At 39.8% G+C, this 8,782-nt stretch overlaps 1 long non-coding RNA gene across 1 annotated transcript; it reads left to right on the top strand.

Annotated features, from left to right (window-relative positions):
* The first annotated feature begins 585 nt into the window (after positions 1–585).
* Positions 586–6,445, top strand: LOC119565201. Its single transcript, XR_005223844.2, has 3 exons — positions 586–2,208; positions 3,391–3,513; positions 5,273–6,445. It is a non-coding gene; the product is annotated as an uncharacterized LOC119565201 (long non-coding RNA).
* The last annotated feature ends 2,337 nt before the right edge of the window (positions 6,446–8,782 follow it).

Below are 8,782 nucleotides of genomic sequence, written 5' to 3'. Positions count from 1 at the left end.
ATAAAAGAGTGTCTGCAGCACTAAGTGCTATGCCTTCTTAATTTCACAAGGATGCCCCCCTCCCTCCCTCGGTTCCTCAGAAAATGGGTGATTAAGTAGGCAGCCTTCAACCCAGAAAGGAAAAAAAAAACATGAACAGCATTTACTCTTTGCTACTGATATCAGAGGAGTAGCCATTATAAGTTTCATGTTTTAAATTAATGCAAGAAATAGAAGTTGGTCCAGTATCTTACATTTCTCCAGGGAAGCAGAAATAAGGGCTACAGGATACTGAATTAATTCCTTGTAGCAGACTTAAAACAAATGAGCTCCCTGACTTCCTGCTTATATCACATTTATTGTTCTGCCTCATTTCTGACTGTTATACACGAGAGCATCTGCTGCAGTGATAGCTGCAGGTCAGAGTGGTTTTCATGTTCAGTGCTTAGAGGTAAGTTGCAAAGGAAGAAGTTTTTAGGATTTTTTTGGCTTAATTGTTTTTGTTTTTTAAATAAGTGTGTTCTCCCCCACCCCTCCCACCCAAGAATATGCTTTTATTTTTCTTTTTAAAAGAAACTCTGATCTGAGTCACCTTGTTTTTCCTGGAAGATTTTGGGAGTGACTGAAAAAACTAATAGGATTATTAGAGTTAACATCATGCAGAACAACAGAACTTGAACAACTGAGGCAGAGGAATTTTTAAGTCCGTTGTTAAAACTAGGTTTTTGTTGTTGTTTTGTTTAACACGTGTCCCAAGGATTGTTTCTCTTAACTCTTTGTCACAGCTGCAATTAAGGGCTAAGAAAGCTCCCACCTAGAATCCTCCACCAAAATCTGGGAAGACAGGACATTTCTGTGGTTAAAATAAGCAAGAAAAAAATATTTCAGACCGCCATTCTATTTTATAAAGAAACTACCCTTTTCTATTTAACTAAAATTTCTTTCAAAGGGGAACGTAGAAGCATCAGAATTGCCATACCAGATCAGACCAGTGGCCTACTCAGTCCTGTGTCTGATCTCTGATAGCAGTTATTACTGGGTGGTTAGAAGAAAGTTTAAGAACCCCTATAGTGAGCAGTTATGGAATAACTTGCACACAAGGGGAAACTTCTTTCTACCTCCAGTAAGAGGTTGGTGTATGTCCTGAAGCGTGAGGGTTTATATCCCCTGCAAAAGCGATGCATTTTTAAAAATGTTTACAGTTGTGTAATTCTGGTTGTTCTCCTCCTCCACCCAAATGTCCAATCCTTTAAAAAAAAATCTGCTATGGTCTTTGTCCCAACAATATTTATGGCAAAAAGTTTCACAGGTCAATTGTGTGTTATAGGAAAGTATTTCCCTTTATTTATTTTAAATTTACAGTGTCTCAATTTAATTGAATGTCTCCTCCTTTTTGTGTAAGAAGAAGGAGTGAATTGAAACGCTTTTCAGTTTTATGCTCTTTCATGTTGTCTTCAAATACTTTTGTAGCACTATCATGTAAATCAGCACTCGTATTTGAACTTGGTACCAAACTTTGGTTTTAAGAGACAGTGTACCTCATATATCCCCAAATACATAAGCATTTAAGACTCCAGAAAGAGGTGATGAAAAATACTCATATTATGTTAATTGGTCACTTGTAGAGAATAATTGACACTACACAATAGACTAGAGCATTTAAGGTGAAGGATTCAGGATTACAAACTCATAATTAGTTTAGCCACTAGCGCTCTTTGCTAAATCTCTAAATACCAATTATACAGGATTATATTTAATCCAGAATATTGGAAGAAATAAGTAGTGATCACTCCAGATTTTTAAATCCCTAACTTGTAAGAAAAAAACATACCAGAGGACACAAAGTATGTTTTAGCATACTTCTTAATTTTAAATGGCATTTAGATTTTGGGCTGAGGTGGTAGTGAGGAAAGCAGGCTAAGACCTATAAAAGTGAAGAAATGTGAGAGCAATATTAGGAGTCCTTATGGACAGCATATACAAAGGGTTTCATTAAGGCAACACGTGAATACATGAGGTGTATTGAGGATAGGATTCCTCAGGCTGTTACTCTGCCCTGAACTCTTTGATATATGTAATAATGGTGTGCCTCAAATGCACTTTTTTTGTTAAATGAAGGATTTTCTTAATTGTATTTAGACTGTAAAGGTACTTCAGAGCAACAAAGTTTTGTAAGAGGCAGCTGATGCCTAGACATCCATCACCTCCAAACTATGACCCGGCACCAAGGTATGCTTTACTGATGCAGGTTCTTCAGACACTGAATCTCACTCATTTGTCTTCACGTGAGAGCTGCTGTATGCTATCTATATGTGGCATGCACAAGAAGAGTAGTTACGCTGTGGTGAGATTCTCTTCTTAGAGTGATTTTTCCCAGCTTTGTACTAGCTAAGCATATTGCTCTTCTGAGTGCTGCTTGTTTGACCCAACGTGCAGTTATAAAGGCACCAAGTATATGCAGATACGTAAGATGCTCCTGTTGATAGAGTCCCCTGCCATCACTTTAACTATTCCTGAGGTACTTTTACAATGGAGCCTTGCAGGCAGATTTGATAGCTCCATATTTGTGTGTGCATGTGTGTTTTAGGAATGAAAACCAGAGTTCTGTTTTCACGAAGAGTAAATGATAGATGACCCTCAGACACATTGGGTCACCCATTGGAATGCAACTCAGTGAAACTTGAGAGATTACCATGCAGTAGCCCTTGAGGGACTCCATCACTTGCCAAGGCTGCTTACCAAACAAACAATGAATTCTTTAGTTTGTCAGACTACATCCAGAAAAGGGAAATAATGAGGAGGAAAGCAAGCAGTAAAAGTCACTGACAATATCCTACTCACCAGTGAAATATGGATCTCATGGAGTATTGCTATAGTTTGTCAGTTAGATTCTATGTAGATTAATTTTTGTTCTTGCCCGTTTAAGAACCACAAACAACAAAAATGGTGCTCTAAAATTCTGCAAATCTAGGTTGTCAATTGTCTTGAAGTACCTGAAAGCCTCCCTAGAAAGGGTCTGCCTTGCACAGAGTGGATCACGCTAGGCCTTTTCTTTTACAGAGTTTTCCTGATATTTTTCCTTCAGTTTAGTTAGCCCACCACACGCACCTCAGCAAGTATTTAAAATTACTGATAAACCAGTAAAGGTTAAGATGAAAACACCGCAAAAGTAATATTTATTTGAGGGAGTGCAACCTGGTCTGACCAGGGCGCATTCCCCATATCAGGCTTTTGTTTTCATCACTGATGGTTTCTAACGTAAGCCAAAACTCTAACCTCTTGACTGTGTGAAAGGTGTCACTTTTCAGAGTGGGCTCTCATTCAAAGTGTGTGACTACAAAGCAATACCCCTGTTCTGTAGTTTCTCTTTATGTGTAAGGTATGTTAACTATGTTCCCTTTTTTCATGAAGAAGATAATGCAGTGATTAATACTACCTCACCTAGGAGAGCAGTGTGATCCTGGACCAACAAGTACATGAATGTGTTGTCCTCACGTCCTGCTGCTGCATGTAACTGTGCTGAAGAGTGGACAGGTAATTGTAAATACTAAATATCCAATTACTGTTTTATAGAATGTGCCTTGCAAAGACCCCAAATCACATTCAAAATGTTACTCTGGTGAATTCCAGTAAAGGTAGTCTTAAAGACTCTTAAAATTTCTTTCCTTGAGTTTGTCCAAGTTGAACAAATCATCCAAACTTCTAGAGAGTTGTCACCGATTCAAATGCTCTCAGAATTGGAGGCAAAACCAATCTACCAGTCTATGAACTGATCATAGAATCATGGAATATTAGGGTTGGAAGAGACCTCAGGAGGTCATCTAGTCCAACCCCCTGCTCAAGGCAGGACCAACACCAACTAAATCATCCCAGCCAGGGTTTTGTCAAACTGGGCCTTAAAAATCTCTAAGGATGGAGATTCCACCACCTCCCTAGGTAACTTATTCCAGTGCTTCACCACCTTCCTAGTGAAATAATGTTTCCTAATATCCATCCTAGACCTCCCCCACTGCAACTTGAGACCATTGCTTCTTGTTTTGTCATCTGCCACCACTGAGAACAGCGTAGCTCCATCCTCCTTGGAACCCCCCTTCAGGTAGTTGAAAGCTGCTATCAAATCCCCCCTCACTCTTCTCTTCTGCAGGCTAAATAATCCCAGTTCCCTCAGTCTCTCCTCATAAGTCATGTGCTCCAGCCCCCTAATCATTTTTGTTGCACTCCGCTGGACTCTCTCCAATTTGTCCACATCCCTTCTTTAGTGGGGGGACCAAAACTGAATGCAGTATTCCAGGTGTGGCCTCACCAGTACTGAATAGAGGGGAATAATCTCTTCCCTCGATCTGCTGGCAATGCTCCTACTAATACAGCCCAATATGCCGTTGGCCTTCTTGGCAACAAGGGCACACTGCTGACTCATATCCAGCTTCTCATCCACTGTAATCCCTGGGTCCTTTTCTACAGAACTGCTGCTTAGCCAGTCAGTCCCCAGCCTGTAGCAGTGCATGGGATTCTTCCGTTCTAAGTGCAGGACTCTGCACTTGTCCTTGTTGTACCTCATCAGATTTCTTTTGGCTCAATCCTCCAATTTATCTAGGTCACTCTGGACCCTATCCCTATCCTCCAGTGTATCCACCTCTCCCCCTAGCTTAGTGTCATCTGCGAACTTGCTGAGGGTGCAATTCATTCCATCATCCAGATCATTAATAAAGATTTTGAATAAAACTGGCCCCAGGACCAACCCTTGGGGCACTCCGCTTGATACCGGCTGCCAAGTAGACATCGAGACGTTGATCACTACCCGTTGACCCCGATAATCTAGCCTGCTTTCTAGCCACTTTATAGTCCATTCATCCAATCCATACCTCTTTAACTTGCTGGCAAAGGTACGGCAGGAGACCATATCAAAAGCTTTGCTAAAGTCAAGATATATCATATCCACCACTTTCCCCGTATCCACAGAGCAAGTTATCTCATCATAGAAGTCAGTCATTTTGGTCAGGCATGACTTGCCCTTGGTGAATCTATGTTGACTGTTCCTGATCACCTTCCTCTTTTCCAAGCGCTCCAACGTGATCAGTCTTCAAGTGTCTGAATGGTGTGAACGCCACAAAATAGGATATTTTTATAGTAGAGGTTCTCAATCTGAGATCCCTAGAGCACTTGGTAGTGGTTTGCAGAAAGCTATCCTGTCTCTCATATTGGTGGCTAGTCTCACCATTTCATTTGCTAACTTGCTTTAAGACATCTTAAATGTAAGTAATATTTTCCTAATATTGCTTTTCTCTGTAAGCAGTTGCCATGGATGACACAGGGAAGCTTCTGAATCAAACAGAAGAGGTGATGATTCACAAGACAAGATCTGGCCCAAACTACAGAAACATTTGAGAACACTTGGGAGTTACCACATAGTTTCTGTGTTGCTAAATTTCAGTGAATCTTGTTTATACGTACAGATAATGTATTAGTATTGTAGAAATGCTATATTGACTATTCACAGCCTACTGTAGGGCAACAGCTTCTTCATCAACACTCTGTTCACACATAAGAATTAGCAAACAAAGAATTATTTTTAGCTATGCCTAAATGTCCCTGATAGCATCGCTGGAAAGTTCTTTAGTACTGGCCCATCCACAGTAAGACTAGTGTCTGACTGTCTCAGATATTTGAATATGCTAATGAGTATTTCAACTGCATAATGTATATAAAAGATACTGACTGTGCCTTTTTTGGGAGGGGTGGAAAGAGTTGAGGTTTTTGGGGGGCATGAAGTAAAGAATAGGATTGAATCTAAAAATATCCAAAATCATGGTGGGAGAGGGGGTATAATTCAAATGCATCTTATTTAAGGTTATCTGACCTCTCTGGTTCTGACAACACTGATGGGTTTTTAAAAATAAATGTATTCCTACTGCAGCCCTCAGCTTTAATTCCTCATGTGCGTCTCAGCCCATCAAGTTCTGGCCTGAAGTTATCCCTTGTTATGGATCTACTGCAACAACCAACTGGAAAGTTTCAGCTCTTTCTCCGCCTGCAGTGCCATTGGTATCAAGACTTCCTTTCCATTGCTACAACTCTTTTTAGCACAGGCCTGCACAATATCAGCTTGGTATCCAAGAAATTCTTCAGATTATGCCTTCCAGAAACAATCTAAAACCGTACTTTAATGTTGCTGACTGTCCAGTATATGTCCTATCACTTTCCTTGAACAACACCTGTTAATTACCAATGCTGTAAGTTGCTCTACAGGATCAAGAGAACAAATGGATACACACATTTCTGAGCCACCTAGCATTAAGGCCATGTCATAACATGAGAGAATATTACCCGCACCTAGGACCCTAGATATCACAAGGTAACTTTAGCTCCTACTGCAGTGCCATAGGTTACTGTGAGTTATCCAAATATTAGTGTTTAAATAGGAGCAAAAATGAAATAAGAGTTGGTTATTTTATTATCAGTTGTATTTGCAGAGCTTGTATTTGCAAACACTTGTATCTATATAGTGGAACGTTAACTTGAGGTTTTAATATAGTTTGCAAACAAAATGTTTAAATTGTTTCCCTGGTTTTGCAGTTTTTGGATGTTATGCTACACACAGCTAAACCCGTTCAATTATCCCAGACTTATTACTTAAAATTTTGTATACATTTAAATTTGAGTAGATTTAGGCTTGATTCTTAACGCTGGTGTTACATGGTGATTTATGAGTAAACAAAAGGATTCTGTCCCTAATCTGAGGAACATATACTGTAGGCTAAAGCATAGCATAAAAAGATGACAAACCATAGCAGGAAAAGCTAAGGAAGAGGAGCAAGACAATGGGGCCAGATTCTCTTGGTGCAGTGCAGCCACTTTGCACTGCACTGCTGATAGATAAAAGATCACCTCTGTGAATAGGAGATCCTCTGGGAGCACAGAATAAACACAAGCGCCTGTACCACGTCTCTCTTTTCTGTTGGCATGGGAGGAGGACGGGGTATGGGTAGAGAAAAGAGGGTGATGCAAAGATTCCATGTTGATCTTTTGCGGCACTTTTGGCCCCTTCTGACTGTTGCAGGTGGCACAGGCATCAGAGTGCTGTAGTCGGATCAGGGAAGCTCACAGGTGAGCTTTAAGTCACTCTTGCCCCTTTTGGATTTCATATTAATTTGGTGGTTGTGTCTTAAAATGAAAACATGTTTGAAAAAAAATGTGCAAACCTACATGATGATTTACCAGTGAACGAGCTGGTCCTGATGTTGGGACATTCATAGAAAAATCAATTCTATGAAAGTTAATATCCCACTTAGTTGCAGTTGGATTATCTGTATTAAATGACTGAAACATCTCTCAGGTTACAAAATTTGCAATTTATTGTAAAGACAAAGTTTGGAAATCTATCCATTTGTACCCTTTTGTTTAACCTGGGGGTTGGGCGGGGGTGGGGGGGCGGGAAGGAGAGAAGTTTTCCAGCTGCCACATCCATACATTGATACTATTTTTATAGTTACTATTACATATATTGATGTGAAAAGCAATACTTTTTTTTTTAAAAAAAAGCAGAATCTTGTGCTGTATTCTCACTGCCAAAACTTATGCTACACTTTTCAGAGTAGCAGCCATGTTAGTCTGAATCCGCAAACAGAAAAGGAGACTTGTGGCACCTTAGAGACTAACCAATTTATCTGAGCATGAGCTGTAGCTCACGAAAGCTTATGCTCAGATAAATTTGTTAGTCTCTAAGGTGCCACAAGTCCTCCTGTTCTTTTTGCTTATGCTAAGGCATTCTACTCTAATGGCCCAAACACTACAGCTCATCAATAGAGTTTGCTGTAATGGTTGGGTCATAAGTGTGGAACTCTGTAGTACATCTCCCATAATAAAAGGCTTCCAGGGCTGGTTTTGTTTTTCTGAATGCTTAAAGGAAGTGTGCCAAGATAAAATTAACGTTTTAAATAAAGAAGCCTTGCCCTTGTTCCTAACATCAGACGATTAAAATTAAATTTTAAACGGTCACAAACCTGTCCCCATTTATAACTACTTCTTTATTTCTGCATTTCACGTAGCTTAAACAATTAAACTAGATGCAGTGCTGCTTGGTTTTCGACCATTGAACAATGTGACTTATCACACTCATCCTGAACTACTATTAATTTTTAAATGTTAATAAAAAATACTTTCCTGAATCAGAGCCTGAAATTGCTAAACCATTGGTTGACCCTCTTTAGAGCTAGGTCTATATCAACGAGTTACAGCTCTATGCAACACTTACTCGAGTCTGATTTTATCTTTTGCCATTATAAACAGGTATGTTAAGGTTTTCTCTGTATTGCTTTTTTAAAATGGTAAAGTTCAGAATAAAACTTGCTATACCTAGTTGTCTCCATATAGTCTCACCAGCTCTGGTGCAGACTCCTCTGCAGGTCCTGCTATCTTAGAACTCTCTTCCTTTGTCTCTTGAGCTCATCTATCCTCAAATCTCCCCTGAAACCTTCTCATCTCTCTTGTCCCTTTAGGTTCTAATTTCTCTCCTCACTACATTTTTGGACACAGTTTGAAAGAGAAACTGCCCTATAAAAGTCATATTTATGGTCTAAAACAAACTGCCAATAAATCAAAATAGAATCATAAAATATCAGGGTTGGAAGGGACCTCAGGAGGTCATCTAGTCCAACCCCCTGCTCAAAGCAGGACCAATCCCCGACTAAATCATCCCAGCCAGGCCTTTGTCAAGCCTGTCCTTAAAAACCTCTCAGGAAAAAGATTCCATCACCTCCCTAGACAACCCATTGCAGTGCTTCATCACCCTCCTAGTGAAAAAGTT

Source organism: Chelonia mydas, chromosome 1 (genome assembly GCF_015237465.2).
Source record: "Chelonia mydas isolate rCheMyd1 chromosome 1, rCheMyd1.pri.v2, whole genome shotgun sequence".
Classification (NCBI taxonomy): domain Eukaryota; kingdom Metazoa; phylum Chordata; order Testudines; family Cheloniidae; genus Chelonia; species Chelonia mydas.
This window is presented reverse-complemented; position numbering and strand designations above follow the sequence as displayed.